Here is a 17,900-nt window from a genome sequence, read left to right as displayed (position 1 = left end):
ACCGCCGGTGGTGGGCAAAAGCTCATTCCCTGACCGGGAATCGAACCCGGGCCACCTTGGTGAGAGCGCCGAATCCAGCTTCAGCAACCTGATATGTTGAGGTTCTGTCCCCAAACAGTGTGCCTTCGATAGCTCAGCTGGAAGAGCGGAGTACTGTAGGTGGCAAGTTAGCAATCCTTAGGTCGCTGGTTCAACTCCGGCTCGAAGGAGTTCTTTTTCACACATTAACATTTCCTTGGCCCTGCTTCTCGACGAGGGCGTCAGCGCTTGAGTTCGTAGTAAGGGAAGTCAAGCTGTTCGTGGTATTTTCCCCATTCATTTATGTTGCCATTGTCAGCACCGAAACTTCGAGGTCCGCGTGCTCGAAATGGACGACACGAGCTGCTTATTCAGTGGTGCCGTGTCACTTTTCCAAAATCGGACGCCTCTGGGGGTGCCATTGCACCACGTGGGAGTCCACCAAGTGCTTTTGGGGTCCGCCAACTACCTACTCTTCACCATAGTCCTCCTCAGTACCACGAAGTGCCTATTTTGACCCCTAACCACCTATTTTCTTCTTCATTGCCACGAAGTGCCTATGGGGTCCCCTAACCACCTAAACTTCATCATAGTCTTCCTCAGTACCACGAAGTGCCTATTTTGACCCCTAACCACCTATTTTCTTCTTCATTGCCACGAAGTGCCTATGGGGTCCCCTAACCACCTAAACTTCACCATAGTCTTCCTCAGTACCACGAAGTGCCTATTTTGACCCCTAACCACCTATTTTCTTCTTCATTGCCACGAAGTGCCTATGGGGTCCCCTAACCACCTAAACTTCACCATAGTCTTCCTCAGTACCACGAAGCGCCTATTTTGACCCCTAACCACCTATTTTCTTCTTCATTGCCACGAAGTGCCTATGGGGTCCCCCGACCACCTAAACTTCACCATAGTCTTCCTCAGTACCACGAAGTGCCTATTTTGACCCCTAACCACCTGTTTTTTGTCTCAAGTCACTGTGTCTCTAACTCTGAGCCGAAAAGTCACAGGGCCTCGAAATTCGGCGTGAGGGTAGCCCAGCGGGCCCCGGGGCGAGATCCTTAGTTTCAAGGTTCTACGTGGTTCCCAAGTGTGCGTTTCGGCGGTTCGGCCTGATCCACACATGGTTCAGCTTTCTCCATCCCCCAGGGTCTTTCTGGGCCCCAGTGACAGCAGGCAGATCAAGTTTGGGGCCGCCAGGGCCCCCGGGGGCCAAACGGCAAAGCGTCCCACGTACAACTTATCCCATTGATTTTCATAGGTGTTCTGTGGACATTGGGCAACAAGTGGTTTTTTTGTGTGACTAGACGTTCCCCTCTCTGTGTGCTTTCCGGGGCCGAGTGACGCAGTTTTCCAAGAAGTTTCGGGCCCCTAGCATCTCCAGGGGCCGAACGAGGTTCAGTGACACGTGCAACTTATTCAATGCGATATCACAGGTACTTGGTGGACGGTGGTCCGATTGGGCCCCCGGCTCGAAGGAGTTCTTTTTCACACATAAACATTTCCTTTGCCCTGCTTCTCAACGAGGGCTTCAGTGCTTGAGTTCGTAGTTCGCCATTTTACAATCACGACCGCCGGTGGTGGGCAAAAGCTTAGGTCGCTGGTTCAACTCCGGCTCGAAGGAGTTCTTTTTCACACATAAACATTTCCTTTGCCCTGCTTCTCGACGAAGGCGTCAGCGCTTGAGTTCGTAGTTCGCCATTTTACAATCACGACCGCCGGTGGTGGGCAAAAGCTCATTCCCTGACCGGGAATCGAACCCGGGCCGCGGCGGTGAGAGCGCCGAATCCTAACCACTAGACCACCAGGGAAGGTCTGCTAACGACTTGCCCTCAAGCCTGGCTGTGGCCTCTACCAGATTTTGCAGCAAGACCACTAATACTTGTATTTTCCTCCAGGAGAGGAGACGTCACTGACCCTGGCAAACTGACAAACTGTCACAGACTCTGTAAGAATATCCTAACAACACCACAACTTGCCATGAAAACAAAGCAACCGAGATCCCCAACATGTGAGGCCTCCATCTCAAAGGATTTTAACGCAGTTTTTTGCAGACGTCTCTTACCCTGGATCCCGGTTCTTCCGCTGAGAAACTGTCACAGACTCTGTAGGAATATCCTAACAACACCACAAACTTGCCATAAAAACAAAAAATTTGAGATCCCCAACATGTGAGACCTCCATCTCTAAGGCTTTTTTTAGCAGTCTTTTGCAGACGTCTCTGTTATTATTATTATTGGATTGGTTGAGAAATATTAAAAATTGACAGTCCAACAATAGGCTGCTTTGTCAGTAGGATAACGGTTACCATACAATACTATGCTTCTTTTAAAATGCATTGCATGAGTACTGTCACAAGGACCTTGCTTTACGACCAGTTTGTAGTGTCTATTATGCCATCGCAAGAATGGGAGGAAACTGAACCCCCTCGTGAGGCAAATGAGAGCTCCCTCTGCAGGCAGAAAGAAGATCCCATATGGTCTAGCGGTCAGGATTCCTGGTTTTCACCCAGGCGGCCCAGGTTCGACTCCCGGTATGGGAAGAATGGGTTGTCTTTGCATCACTTAATCGAAACAACCAGCATGTATGGCTGTAGCAGTTTTAGCCGGTGGCGGAGATTCAGCAACCTGATATGTTGAGGTTCTGTCCCAAATCAGTGTGCCTTCGATAGCTCAGCTGGTAGAGCGGAGGACTGTAGGTGGCAAATTGGCAATCCTTAGGTCGCTGGTTCAACTCTGGCTCGAAGGAGTTCTTTTTCACACATAAACATTTCCTTGGCCCTGCTTCTCGACGAGGGCGTCAGCGCTTGAGTTCGTAGTTCGCCATTTTACAATCACGACCGCCGGTAGTGGGCAAAAGCTCATTCCCTGACCGGGAATCGAACCCGGGCCGCGGCGGTGAGAGCGCCGAATCCTAACCACTAGACCACCAGGGAAGGTCTGCTGATCACTTGCCCTCAAGCCTGGGTGTGGCCTCTACCAGATTTTGCAGCAAGACCACTAATACTTGTATTTTCCTCCAGGAGAGGAGACGTCACTGACCCTGGCAAACTGACAAACTGTCACAGACTCTGTAGGAATATCCTAACAACACCACAACTTGCCATGAAAACAAAGCAACTGAGATCCCCAACATGTGAGACCTCCATCTCGAAGGATTTTCACGCAGTTTTTTGCAGACGTCTCTTACCCTGGATCCCGGTTCTTCCGCTGAGAAACTGTCACAGACTCTGTAGGAATATCCTAACAACACCACAAACTTGCCATAAAAACTAAAAATTTGAGATCCCCAACATGTGAGACCTCCATCTCTAAGGTTTTTTTTTGCAGTTTTTTGCAGACGTCTCTGTTATTATTATTATTGGATTGGCTGAGAAATATTAAAAATTGACAGTCTGATAGGCTGCTTTGTCAGTAGGATAACGGTTACCATACAATACTATGCTTCTTTTAAAATGCATTGCATGAGTACTGTCACAAGGACCTTGCTTTACGACCAGTTTGTAGTGTCTATTATGCCATCGCAAGAAGGGGAGGAAAATGAACCCCCTCGTGAGGCAAATGAGAGCTCCCTCTGATGAGCCTGATGAAATTGAATTCAGTAAACAATCCCTACGGATCATTCCCATGTTCTTAAAGGGGACGGTCACACACTAAAATTAAAATGGTCTGCTCCAGGCAGAAGGAAGATCCCATATGGTCTAGCGGTCAGGATTCCTGGTTTTCACCCAGGCGGCCCGGGTTTGACTCCCGGTATGGGAAGATCGGGTTGTCTTTGCATCACTTAATCGAAACAACCAGCATGTATGTCTGTAGCAGTTTTAGCCTTGGCGGAGATTCAGCAACCTGATATGTTGAGGTTCTGTCCCCAATCAGTGTGCCTTCGATAACTCAGCTGGAAGAGCGGAGGACTGTAGGTGGCAAGTTGGCAATCCTAAGGTCGCTGGTTCAACTCCGGCTCGAAGGAGTTCTTTTTCACACATAAACATTTCCTTGGCCCTGCTTCTCGACGAGGGCGTCAGCGCTTGAGTTCGTAGTAAGGGAAGTCAAGCTGTTCGTGGCATTTTCCCCATTCATTTAAGTTGCCATTGTCAGCACCGAAACTTCGAGGTCCGCGTGCTCGAAATGGACGACACGAGCTGCTTATTCAGTGGTGCCGTGTCACTTTTCCAAAATCGCATATAAAGTGGCCGAGATTAGCATATATTAGCATAGGCTCTCTGTGGGCGCCTCTGGGGGTGCCATTGCACCACGTGGGAGTCCACCAAGTGCTTTTGGGGTCCGCCAACTACCTACTCTTCACCATAGTCCATGTTTATGTGTGAAACGCCCGATCGGCCCGAAACTAACGTATGCGTCCCGTCACGGGCCCCTGGGACGGGTTCTAGAGTTCCACGTCCAAAGCTGCTCGTTTGGCCAAAAAACACCCCCTTGACCTGGAAGCGCCTGTGAAGTTTAAACTGAATAAGTTGGACGTGGGAGGGCGGATATACAGGGGTCGAAAGGTCGCACCGCCTCCAAATTCGCCGCCCTGGTAGTCGAGGGGCCCCCGGTTCTAGATCCCGGATCGCAGGGTTCTAGATCGGTTCCAAGTGTATAATTTTTTTGTGCAAAAATCTCCTCGCTTTGGTTCTACTGAGCATATGTCTTTCTGTGTGTGCAAGAGGGCTGCCATTAATTGGACCATGTGCTCGGTGAAGGGTGGACAGAAAGGTCCGATCGGCCCGAAACTGACGTATGCGTCTCGTCACGGGCCCCAGGGACGGGTTCTAGAGTTCTGCGCCCCTCTGACCTTTTTTCGCGCTAATTGGCCACCAACAGCCCCATGGAATAAGTTGCACGTGGGACGTCAAAAAAACAGGGGCCAAAAGGGGTCGAAAGGTCGCAGCGGCCCAAATTCGGCACGGCGGTGGTCCGGGGGCCCCCAGTTCTAAAGCACGGGTTTGGTGGTTCTAGATCGGTTCCAAATATGTGTTTCAGCAAAACGGTTCGAAGGAAACGCCCGATCGGCCCCAAACTGACGTATGCGTCCCGTCACGGGCCCCTGGGACGGGTTCTAGAGTTCCGCGTCCCTCTGACCTTTTTTCGCGCTATTTGGCCAACAACAGCCCCATGGAATAAGTTGCAAGTGGGACGTCAAAAAAACAGGGGCCAAAAGGGGTCGAAAGGTCGCAGCGGCCCCAGACTCGACGCGGTGGGTGTTCGGGGGCCCCCGGTTCTAGATCCCGGGTTTGGTGGTTCTAGATCGGTTCCGAGTGTGTTTTCAGTTTGACCCTTCAAGAGGGAATGCCAGTCTATGAGCTGACTATGAGTGCATGTGGCCTTTGAAGAGAAACTTGAACAAATGTGGAAAAAAAATTAGCCCTGAGTTCTAGAGACTTGTCCTCCTGATATGTCGTTCGGGGGTCCGAGGGGGCCCGGCACGCAGTGTTTGGGGCCCGTGGGACCTCCGGGGGCCGAACAGGGGCCACTGACACGTGTGACTTATCCCATTCATTTTCACAGGTGTTTGGTGGACGTTTGACAGAAAGGTCCGATTGGCCCGAAACTGACGTATGCGTCCCGTCACGGGCCCCTGGGACGGGTTCTAGAGTTCCGCGTCCCTCTGACCTTTTTTGTGCTAATTGGCCACCAACAGCCCCATGGAATAAGTTGCACGTGGGACGTCAAATAAACAGGGGCCAAAAGGGGTCGAAAGGTCGTAGCGGCCCCAAATTCGGCATGGCGGTAGTCCGGGGGCCCCCGGTTCTAGATCGGTTCTAAGTATGTGTTTCAGCAAAATGGTTCGAAGGAAACGCCCGATCGGCCCGAAACTGACATATGCGTCCCTTCACGGGCCCGGGGACGGGTTCTAGAGTTCCGTGCCCAAAATAGCTCGTTAGCTAAAGGGTGGACAGAAAGGTCCGATCGGCCCGAAACTGACGTATGCGTCTCGTCACGGGCCCCTGGGACGGGTTCTAGAGTTCCGCGTCCCTCTGACCTTTTTTCACGCTAATTGGCCACCAACAGCCCCATGGAATAAGTTGCACGTGGGACGTCAAAAAAACAGAGGCCAAAAGGGATCGAAAGGTCGCAGCGGCCCCAAATTCGGCACGGCGGTGGTCCGGGGGCCCCCGGTTCTAGATCACGGGTTTGGTGGTTCTAGATCGGTTCTAAGTATGTGTTTCAGCCAAACGCTTTGAAGGAAACAGCCGATCGGCCCGAAACCGACACGCGGGTCTCGTCACGGGCCCCGGGGACGGGTTCTAGAGTTCCGCGGCCCTCTGACCTTTTTTCGCGCTAATTGGCCACCAACAGCCCCATGGAATAAGTTGCACGTGGGACGTCAAATAAACAGTCGCCCTAAGGAGTCAAAAGGTCGCAGGACCTCGAGATTGGTCACGGACGACCGCCACGGGCCCCCGAATCGGGCCCCAGAGTATCGTGGCTCTAGATGCTTCCTGAGCCTAGTAGGCCGTCTAATCCTAACTGCTGAATTAACCCTTGCAGACACATGCTCCCATAGAGATCAATGGGAGACAGAGAGGTGCATAAAAAATATCTAAAAATAAACTTGGCATGTCTCGACCTAGCCCGCTCTGTCTGTCGCAGAGGGCCACGTGACGCAACTTTTTGTAGAGTTTGGGGCCCCTCGGACCCCCGGGGGCCGCGTGGGAGCCACTGACACGTGCAACTTATCCCATTCATTTTCATAGGCGTTTGGTAGACATCCCCACGCAACGGTCCCAATAGCTCCGAATGGCTCCGATTTGAAATCTGTGTCCCCTCAGGGTCCCCTCAGACGGTCCGCAAAGACTGGGGTCCGTAGTACCCCGTTAAGTGCGTTACAGTCAAAAACAGCATCCCATCTGTAACCTATTTGACGGGTGCCCTAATTGCTGTCCGTGGACAGTCCATTTTTAGGCTAATTATGCATAATTATTAGCTTTAATGTACATCAGTGTGGTTTACAGTAGGTTTGACCACATAAAACCATTGTAATTATGAGATATGACCTATTAATGCATTGACCACGGACAGCCTATTTGGACCCCGTCAAATAAGTTACAGGTGGGCCATTACTTTGCCCACCTGTAACTTATTTGACAGGGTCCAAATAGGCTGTCTGTGGACAGTCCATTTTTAGGCTAATTATGCATAATTATTAGCTTTAATGTACATCAGTGTGTTGTATTGTGTCCCCTGTGTGGTGTACAGTAGGTTTCACCTCATAAAACCACTGTAATTATGAAATATGACCTGATAATGCATTGACCACGGACAGCCTATTTGGACCCCGTCAAATAAGTTGCAGGTGGGACTTCAACACATGTGATGAAATCGCCTAATCATTACGGGGATTCACCCGCTGAAAATGTCTAAATTAAAAACAGCATCCCACCTGTAGCTTATTCGACAGGGTCCAAATAGGCTGGTCATGGACAGTCCATATTTAGGCTAATTATGCATAATTAATAGCTTTAATGTACATCAGTGTGCTGTATTGTGTCCCCAGTGTGGTTTACAGTAGGTTTGACCACATAAAACCATTGTAGTTATGAGATATGACCTATTAATGCATTGACCACGGACAGCCTATTTGGACCCCGTCAAATAAGTTACAGGTGGGCCCTTACTTTGCCCACCTGTAACTTATTTGACAGGGTCCAAATAGGCTGTCTGTGGACAGTCCATTTTTAGGCTAATTATGCATAATTGTTAGCTTTAATGTACATCAGTGTGTTGTATTGTGTCCCCTGTGTGGTGTACAGTAGGTTTCACCTAATTATGAAATATGACCTGTTAATGCATTGACCACGGACAGCCTATTTGGACCCCGTCAAATAAGTTGCAGGTGGGACTTCACCACATGTGATGAAATCGCCTAATCATTACGGGGATTCACCCGCTGAAAATGTCTAAGTTAAAAACAGCATCCCACCTGTAGCTTATTCGACAGGGTCCAAATAGGCTGTTCATGGACAGTCCATATTTAGGGGACGGTCACACACTAAAAGTAAAAGGGTCTGCTCCAGGCAGAAGGAAGATCCCATATGGTCTAGCGGTCAGGATTCCTGGTTTTCACCCAGGCGGCCCGGGTTCGACTCCCGGTATGGGAAGATCGGGTTGTCTTTGCATCACTTAATCGAAACAACCAGCATGTATGTCTGTAGTCGGGGAGCCAAAGTCTCAAAAATGGGTTGAACCTGACATGGTCTGCCATACTTTTTATTTGTGTTTTTTCTGTTAACTTTGACCCTTTGATATTTTTTATCACAAAAATGTGAAAAATGATTCTTTTCCTTAAATCCTCAGTGGATTGGGTAGGCTGTCAATAAATGCATTCCAGATACACAGAACACATGTGCTGACAACATCCACTGAAAAAATAACTCTTAAAACACATTTATACATGATTTTGCATCAATTTAATGCAAAAAAGTAGGCGTTTTCTCACTTTTTTCCAATATTTTCATCTTTACTTCATTAGCAATCAACTATTACCCTAAGTTATGACATCAGTCGATATGCCATTCTTTTCACTAAACAGTATACTCATTCCACAGAAAAAATTATAAAAATCCAACCAAAATCAATGAATCTGTGATGATTTCACTACTAGTTGGCTATCAACAGGCTCAGAACTCAAAATTCTAAAAAACATGCTGCATATTTAGCATCATGGCACACTTACACACACACCCATGATCTTAGTAATTTGAATGAGTTTGGAACAACAAACTAACGGTTACCAACGGATTTTGAAGCTGCTCATCATTGTCTGTGGGAAGTGACAGTTAGTTTAGTGAATACCGGTAGGTCTGCCCCAGCGTTTTGCGAAAATAATGGTATGGTTATTGTAATGGTAATTAATTGAAAGGACCACGCCAGTCTGCAAACAAGTATATTTCTGATGATTCCTCATCCCAAACGTATCCCTGTAGCATCAGCATTCATTCTCTACTAGTTTACTTAGCTAGCTTTAGCTGTTTTAGCTAATTTCAGTGGTTTCTTTAAAGGGCCATTACTCCTCACAGGAATGGGGTAGAGACTGACTTTTTTCATACACTTCATACACTTGTATGAAGGCTGGTGTGGACCTTGAAGTGTTTTTCATGTCAGACAGATAGTACGCTAGTAAGGATAACTAAAGTCTGCACTAAATGTTAACTACTGTTAGCAATTAGCTACATGGCCGGTTGATACGTTCAGGTTCAGAAAAATTTTAGCTAGTTAGCTTGTGGCAAGACTGGCCACACAAAAATGATATGTAGCAATATTGGATATCAGACTGTACACAATAATGAAAAATACAAATGTTATGTAAGATCTAAACATACTATATATTATGCATAGTTTGTTTTTGCATATAGTATTGTACAGTATATAGTGAGTGATTTGTCAAAAGCTAGTTAGCTAGTAGTGTCAAACATCTAGATTTCTTTCACCTGAATGCACAATATTTCCCATTTGCAGATTTGGTTCTGATCTTATTGAGTTTGTTGTGGAGGAAAAGTTAGCGAGAAGAGAAGGCAGCAGAGGATTGAAAAGGCCAGTAAAGAGGAGTGGAGTGGAGAGGAGAGTGGAGGATTAAACAGAAGAGAAGAGTGAAGAGGACAGGGGTGGACTGAACAACAGATGTAGATCAAGATGGCGGCGCGAATACATCGCGAGGCTCGTGGTCTCTCCAGATTCTGCAATTTTGCTTTATTTTTTTTTCTTGCTCATTTCGGGTCTGTTCGTGCAGAACAGTTGTGCCTTCACATCGTACACCCGATTCGAGCTTTTGGATATTGGTTCGCGAACTTCCAACAGGTTTATGGACAACCTTCGACTGCTTCCTGAGATCGCCAGAACACCCGAGGCTATGCACCCTGCCCGGCCGGGCGGAAGTGCTCGCAGGCGGCGTCGAGATCGTAAACAAAGGCGGGGGAAGCGCGGAGGACTAAGAGCTAAGCTAAAGCTAACACCACATAGGCTCTCGTTACCCAGCATTTTCCTTGCCAATGTACAGTCGCTGTTGAACAAAATGGACGAGATTCGACTCAACATCACATGCAACAAGAGACTTTTGAACTGTAATGTCCTAATCTTCACAGAAACATGGCTAAACAGCGGAATACCGGACAACGCTATTGAGCTAGCGGGACGCCATACATTCCGGGCGGATAGAACATTAGATGGCTCTGGTAAGACCAGAGGTGGTGGATTGTGCATTTACATTAACAAAGCTTGGTGCACAAACTCTGCTATTGTTGGGAGACATTGTTCAGCTAACCTTGAGTTTCTCATGGTTAAATGTAGACCGTTTTATCTACCGCGGGAGTTCACTTCCACTATTATCACTGCAGCCTATATTCCCCCGGATGCTGATGCCAAGTTTGCTATGAAAGAACTTCATGCAACCATCAGTAAACAACAGACCGTCCACCCGGAAGCTGCGTTTATTGTTGCGGGTGATTTTAATCATTCAAACTTAAAGTCAGTGCTACCGAAATTTCACCAGCATGTTTCCTGTCACACCAGAGGAAACAAAACTTTAGACCATGTTTACACAAGCATGGCTGGAGCTTACGTCGTGACACCCCTCCCCCACCTGGGACAGTCAGACCACCTTTCTTTGTTCCTCACGCCCAAGTAGGCACCTCTCATCAATCGCGTGAAGCCATCAGTGAAGACCATCAAGGTGTGGCCTGCGGGGGCAGATTTCTCACTCCAGGAAAGGTTTCTACACACTGACTGGAGTATGTCTGCCTTCCTGAACGAGCTAAATGACTTTTATGCTCGCTTTGAAAGAGACAACAGTGAAACTGCCACCAAGCTCAAATCCCCAGCAGACCACCCGCCAATCACACTCTCCTCCACAGATGTCTGCAAGGCACTGAGCAGGATCAGCGGGCACAAGGCTGCTGGACCAGACAACATCCCTGGACGCGTACTCAGGGCATGTGGGGAGCAGCTCGCTGGGGTTTTTACAGACATTTTCAACCTGTCTCTTGCCCAAGCAGCAGTACCAACATGCTTTAAATGCACTTCCATTGTGCCAGTGCCAAAACACTCCAGCCCGAAGTGCCTTAACGACTACCGCCCAGTAGCACTCACACCCATCGTAATGAAGTGCTTTGAGCGGCTGGTCCTGGCACACCTAAAAGACTCTCTACCATCCACATTGGACTCACATCAGTTTGCCTACCGTAGCAATAGGAGCACAGATGATGCTGTTTCCATGGCACTGCACTCTGTGCTCACACATCTGGACAAAAAGAACACCTATGCACGCATGCTGTTTGTTGACTTCAGTTCAGCATTCAACACTGTCATCCCAACTAAGCTAATAGCCAAACTTGGAGACCTGGGGATCAACACCTCCATGTGCAACTGGATTTTGGACTTTTTGACCAACAGACCCCAGAATGTTCGATCTGGCGCCACCTGCTCCACGTCCATTACACTCAACACTGGTGTACCACAGGGCTGTGTGCTAAGCCCGTTTTTCTACTCCCTCTTCACCTCCGACTGCAAGCCTGTGTACGGATCTAATTCCATCGTCAAGTTTGCGGACGACACTACGGTGATTGGTCTCATCAGCAACAACGATGAGACTGCCTATAGGGAGGAGATCAAGCACCTGGCCACATGGTGCACTGAAAATAACCAGCTCCTCAACACCACCAAAACGAAGGAGCTCATCGTGGACTTCAGAAAAGAGTCAAGAGGCACACATGACACCATCCACATCAATGGAATGGCTGTTGAGCGTGTCTCCAGTTTCAAGTTCTTGGGAATCCACATCTCGGCGGATATGTCCTGGACAACCAACACCTCCTGCCTGGTCAGGAAGGCTCACCAGCGCCTTTTCTTCCTGAGGACACTGAGGAAGAATCAGCTTTCCTCGACTATCCTGGTGAACTTCTATCGCTGTGCAATAGAAAGCATCCTGACCAACTGTGCTACAGTGTGGTATGGGAGCTGTTCTGTTGCAGAGCGCAAGGCACTGCAGCGGGTGGTGAAAACCGCCCAGCGCATCACTGGGACTCAACTACCTGCCATCGAGCACATCCAGAGGAAACGCTGTCTGCACCGAGCTCGCAGCATCCTTAAGGACTCCTCTCACCCAGCCCACAGACTGTTTTCTCTACTGCCCTCCGGCAGGCGTTTCAGGTGCCTCCGGACCAGGACCAGCAGACTAAAGAACAGCTTTTTCCCCAGAGCTGTCTCTTTACTGAACTCTAACCCTCACTGATCCCACTCCCCTCATATACTGATAATCTCTCCTCTCCCTCCTCACACCTAACTCCATTTTGTTATTGGTTATTTGTTATTTGCAATGCTATAATGTTAATTTGCACTGCTGACTATTATCATAGTAACAACTGTTTACATATGCATCTTGCACTACTCACCTGACTAGAATATCAATTTGCACTGCCGACTGTTTATTTACAGTACCAATTGTTTACATATACATTTGCAATACCGTACTTTAACTGTAATATGCAATTACTTTCCATTGCACTTTTACTCGGATAGCTTCTGTCCAACTTAATTTGCACTACTTTAAATCCATTGTTATAATGCTCATTTAGCCTTACTTATTACATATATCTATCTGAAAATCCTGTTTATAGTAATAACCATCTGTTTATTATGCTCACATTCTGTATATTATCACATTCTATATATATCACATTAGTATACTAAGCTCACATTCTGTTTATAGTAATAGCCATCTGTATATATATTCATAGTACACATTCACCTGTAAACTCTGTTTATAGTATAAATCATCTGTATATTATGTTCATTGTACATATCTGTAAAAATTCTGTTTATAGTAATAGCCATCTGTATATTATATTCAGTACATATCTAGCTATATTTATTCAGTACATATCCATGTACTGCACTTACGGAACCATTGTATATCCTGCACTTGCTGCTATTGCACTTCTGGTTAGACCCAAACTGCATTTCGTTGCCTTGTACCTGTACTTGTGTAATGACAATAAAGTTGAATCTAATCTAATCTAATCTAATAGTAGAGGAAAAAAGAGACGTGAATTGACCAGGAAAGAAGAGTGGAGTGGAGAGGTATGGAGAGGAGTTGATTGAATTGGAGAGAAGAAGAGGGAAGAGGAGAATAGTGTAGAAAGGTAGAAGAGGAGAAGAGTAGAGAGGATAGGAGAGGAGAGAAGAGTGGAGAGGAGTGGATGGAATAGAAGAGATTAGGACTGGAGAGGGGAGAAGAGTGAAGAGGAGAGGATTAAACAAGAGAGGAGAAGCGTGGAGGAGAAAGGAGAGGAGGAGAAGGGAGAGGAGTGAACTGAACAGGAGAGGATAAGAGTGACGAGGAGAGAACAGGAGAGGAGTGATGTGAATTGGAGAAGTATGAAGGATGGAGCCTGAGTTCTCAACCAAGAAGCTGGAGAGAAAGCTGCTCAGTACCAACTATACTGCTTGCATAATATGTCAGAAAACAGACAGTGACGCTGGTCCTCATCAGAAACTGACAAATCAAGGCTACCCTTCCCTCCTATATGCTGTAACCAATAGAAAGGATGCTGTCTCATACAGACTTGACAATGAGATGAAACCTCAATGTGACTTTCTGGGGAGGAAGCCTTTGTGGCACACACAATGTCGTGCAAAGTACACAAATCGTAAAACTGTTGACCAGAAGAGGAACAAAGGTGAAAAGCCAGAAGGCACTTCATTTGAAGCAGAACTTAATCCTGAGCCAGACAGCAGCAGGCCTACTAAAAAAACACGGATGTCAATGCCACAGCCCATCAAACACAGGGAAGAGTGCTTCATTTGTGGAAGAGCACGCACGACCGGGGGGAATAGATCCCTCGTTTTGATTGCCACGTATGACAGACAGAATGCAGTATGGGAAAAAGCAAACAAACTTGAAGATGAAGAGATACTACACACGATTCGTGGTCCTGATGAAAACAAGTGTACTGATATGATTGCTGAGGACTTCCGGTACCACAAGGAATGGCATTTGGTGCATAGCTGCCCTACTGTACTATTGGAGGACCTGAAACCAAGTTGAGCTGCTCCAACATGGAGTTCATTCCAAGCATTTTTCATACCAGATACCATCCCTGCAACTGTGATCAGCTATGGTCCCTTCTTCCCCAAGTCACCAACAAACGCAGATGTGGTTGAACAGTCTGTTCAGTACTGCATGGATGTGTCGAGAAAACAAGGTCAAGAGTATGCCATCATCACATGTGACCAAGCAATATATGACACTGCGTCAAAAGGGGTGTATACGGGAGAATTCAGACAATGAATACGCCCGCTAAATCTGCTGTTTGGCAGGGATCTTTGGAACTTTGTTACGCGTACCTGTAAATGCCCGTAAAGGCCCGAAAACAGGAACTTGTCTGACCACATGCTGTTAGTTGATGGCTTGGCTTTGTAAATGCTAATTTGTGTTGGGACTGGCAGCTCAAGATTGCCCCTATTCCCCTGCCCCCCTCATTAGTTTTCAGGAAAGGTGGGCTGATAAGTGCTTTACATTGTGTCAATCTACAACAAAGACTGTAGACCCTGAAAAGCAGTTTGTATCTGGGTGTCCTCTGCTCTTCAAGATGGCTTGCAAAAGATCGCTGGAGTTTTAGGGAGAGCAGAGTAGAGATGTTACTCCTTTACGTCGGGACAATGTGGCTATTTAAACTCCGAGTCCGAACAAAAACAGACTGGTGTATATGGTAAATGCAAGTTTGAAGAGGATATTTGAAAAGCTGGAGACGATGGACAAGAGGTTGGATAAGATGGAGGCTGACATCAATGAGCTCAAAGAGGCAAAAGAGGAGCCTGCTTCAAAGAAATTAAAGAGAGCTGGAAATAATTCTGTTGCGGTAAGTTATTTTCTGACCGTCACAAACATTTGGCGGTGTCCGCTTAACTTCGTGTGCTTTATTTATTAATGTATTTGAATTGAGCCCTCATACTATGTTGGATGTTTACAGGAAGCTGTACGGAGATTGCACAATGGGGAAAACAACATACACAAATATGACCCACAGACAAGGTATATCTTTAAAACTATTGTTTCATAACAGTCCTTTCTTCTAAATTATATTTTTAATCAACCTTCTTTAATTACTGCTCCACAGTCTATCCTCCCCCCACAACCTCGAGGTCACAACCTATCTTTATAATGGCGTCTCCATGGCTGTGATGGACGTAGATCCTGCTGTTTTTAAAGGTAAGTCACAAGAGAATGTCCCAAGGCTACAACTATTTATCTGTATAGATTAGTTAGTTATAAATAAACACATTCTCCCCCCTCACTATCTTCCTCTCTCTAGCATCCTGAAGACGTATTTTGAAACTGTTAGAAGGGGTTTCAGGATGGCCCAAGATGAGAACAAAGACAAGATGGAGGACAGCAGGATCATTGTGCGCATGAGACAAAGAAAAAGAAGAGTAAGTGTAAATAAATATAAATCTCAGTAAAAGACTCAGCCTGGGAGAGGCTCCCATCCCAACCAATTTGATATTTTCAGTGGTTTAATTACTTTTTTCCCTCCTATTTTGCAGCTGCTGAGCAGCAGGACTGGCGTTCTCCAGACAGAGGAAGAGGCAGCTATCTGGAAGACTACAACAGTTGACCACATGTCTGAAGAGGAGGATGCTATCTTGGATGGAAAGTCGGTGTGGGTTGTTCGGGCTCCAACCCGCAGTACAGTTTTGTCTGCGCTGTGTGGGGTGCTACAAAAAAGACTGGAAGCAGACCAGAAGTACTTGGGAACTCATCATGCACGAGTTGGTGCAGATTGAGTCGCGGTGGAGACCACAGAAGCTGGCCTGTGAATTATTTTAGTATTACGCATAAAAATATTATTCTATAGTATAATTTGAATATTCTGTTGTTTTTTTTATATATAGTATTATTTATATTATAAAGTATTATTTATAGATTGTATTATATATAATTCTATATAGTTTTCTATATATATACTGCATTTATATGTTCTATACAATTCCATATTGTTATCTATTTATAAATTGTATTATTTATATATTGTACTATTTATATATTCTAAAGTATTTATATTATATTGTTTTCTATATATTATAAACAGGCCTTATATATTATATGGGGTTATATATTGTATGACTAATAGTAAAGTGTATTCTGTGCTAATGTATTTTTATTTATAGAATTTTGACTGTGTGTATATATATATATATATGTCATGTGCCCAGTGTCATTTACAAATAATAAAAATAACAAACTCAACTTTGTCTATCTGATTGTCTTGACATTATAACCATGAACACCAATGATAATAAATATTAATAATGAGTAATAATAAACCCAAATGAGGCCATAAACTGGACCAATAGTGTGGGGGTTTAGAGGAGGGACAAAGCATTGAGCAGCCAATCCTATGTAAGACCTCTGACCAATTGAAGGAGGCCACTGGCTTGTGTCCCAAAGGTGTGAAATGCTAATGTTCCCTTGCATTGACCCCGACCGGGGGATTATTCACCATGGTAACTGATGGCCCTTAGTGGCTCCCTGCTGTGCCCCAAACTTGGTACATATCCAGGAGTATTGTGTGACGGGACAGCAAACTCCCGTACACACACGTTTATTTGTGGAGTACACAGGAGTAATCAGGAGTTTTACATGCCCGATTACAGCTCTTTTCAAGCAGTGTGAGGTGGTTCTAAGTCTGCAAAAGAAGAACAAAGACAAGTATGCCAAAATTATCTTATGCATGGGTGGCTTCCATATTGCTCAGAATTTCCTTGGAGCCATTGGGCATTTGATGCAGTCCACTGGAATCGAAGACATCATGGTCGAAGCTGATGTATGTCTCCGTGGAACAGCAAACAAAATCATCAGTGGGAAAGACTACTATGCAATGCTGCACGCCCACACTATGGTGTATGCAGCCATGTTTGCCCTACACTGGGAAGCATTTGCCAGATGGTTGGTCGATGAAGAGAAGGACCTGGAGTATATATATCCAGCTACTCCTAGATGCCCTGTCAGAAGAGGATGTAGAGAAGGCAACTTCTGTGTGTGCTGATGCAACTGACCAACTGAAAAAGTTGTCATGTTTGATGGCTGAGTTTAATGAAGCACGTACCTCACCTACCACAAAGTTATGGCTAATGTACATGGATATGGTGATGATTCTTAGACGGTTCATCCATGCTGAGCGTGCAGGTCTGTGGGAGGAACACCTGGCTGAAGTGGAAAAGATGTTACCATACCTTATAGCTGCTGGCCACTACAAGTACGTATGCTGCCTGCCCCACTATCTAGAAGCTATGAGAAGCTTGCCTACACTAGCTCCAAACATCTATAGGGAATTCAAGGATGGGAAGTTCACTGTACGTCAAACAGAAGGGCGGTTCAATGGTGTCTGGACAGACATGGCACTTGAAAAATCCTACAATCGTGATGCCAAGACAAAACTCTTCACTGGCATCAGTCAGCAGCCAGCAGCCATGGAGAAATACTTGAAAGCTCTTCCAGTTCTGACAGCTGTGTCAGAGCAGACAAATGCTATGGCACACCTGGATGCGGATGACACCAAACACCACAAGGACAAGGACAGCCAAGGTGCAAATGAGGCAGAAGGAAAATAACGGATGTCATCAACAAACAGATGATCAATCCTTTCACATCTGAAGAACAGGAGCTGATCAACATTTCAACAGGCCACAAAGCCACATCTGCTGACTTGATCTGTGCTTGTGAAAAAGGACTGGAGGCATTGGCTGCAGCAAGAAGAACAGGCAGTGAGAAAGTAGCCCAAATTAAACTTTCAACCTTCGCAGCAAAGCCAAAGAAGTCAATGTCCATGGCATTCAAAGCCAAAAAGGTCTATGAGGAGGAGAGTGCAGTTGTACGTAACCTGTACT

The 17,900-nt window shown here is 46.2% G+C and overlaps 1 long non-coding RNA gene and 7 other non-coding genes across 8 annotated transcripts in view; 5 read left to right on the top strand and 3 right to left on the bottom strand.

The window, feature by feature from the left end:
* The window catches only part of LOC143713576 (uncharacterized), a 380,928-nt gene that overhangs the window by 222,730 nt on the left and 140,298 nt on the right, over positions 1-17,900 (bottom strand). The window lies entirely within an intron of this gene.
* On the top strand, positions 123-209 carry trnay-gua (transfer RNA tyrosine (anticodon GUA)). The gene is given in 2 exon segments: positions 123-159; positions 174-209. It is a non-coding gene; the product is annotated as a tRNA-Tyr (tRNA).
* trnae-cuc (transfer RNA glutamic acid (anticodon CUC)) lies at positions 1,761-1,832 on the bottom strand. The gene has a single exon. It is a non-coding gene; the product is annotated as a tRNA-Glu (tRNA).
* On the top strand, positions 2,492-2,563 carry trnae-uuc (transfer RNA glutamic acid (anticodon UUC)). Its single transcript has one exon. It is a non-coding gene; the product is annotated as a tRNA-Glu (tRNA).
* Positions 2,683-2,769, top strand: trnay-gua (transfer RNA tyrosine (anticodon GUA)). Its single transcript is given in 2 exon segments — positions 2,683-2,719; positions 2,734-2,769. It is a non-coding gene; the product is annotated as a tRNA-Tyr (tRNA).
* trnae-cuc (transfer RNA glutamic acid (anticodon CUC)) lies at positions 2,885-2,956 on the bottom strand. Its single transcript has one exon. It is a non-coding gene; the product is annotated as a tRNA-Glu (tRNA).
* On the top strand, positions 3,711-3,782 carry trnae-uuc (transfer RNA glutamic acid (anticodon UUC)). Its single transcript has one exon. It is a non-coding gene; the product is annotated as a tRNA-Glu (tRNA).
* Positions 8,048-8,119, top strand: trnae-uuc (transfer RNA glutamic acid (anticodon UUC)). Its single transcript has one exon. It is a non-coding gene; the product is annotated as a tRNA-Glu (tRNA).

The sequence above is a fragment of the Siphateles boraxobius genome, unplaced genomic scaffold (assembly GCF_051911475.1).
Source record: "Siphateles boraxobius isolate OS27281-9 unplaced genomic scaffold, OSU_SipBor_1 52, whole genome shotgun sequence".
Taxonomy (NCBI): domain Eukaryota; kingdom Metazoa; phylum Chordata; class Actinopteri; order Cypriniformes; family Leuciscidae; genus Siphateles; species Siphateles boraxobius.
The sequence above is the reverse complement of the archived record's forward strand: the minus strand, read 5'-3'. Positions and strand labels throughout refer to the sequence as shown.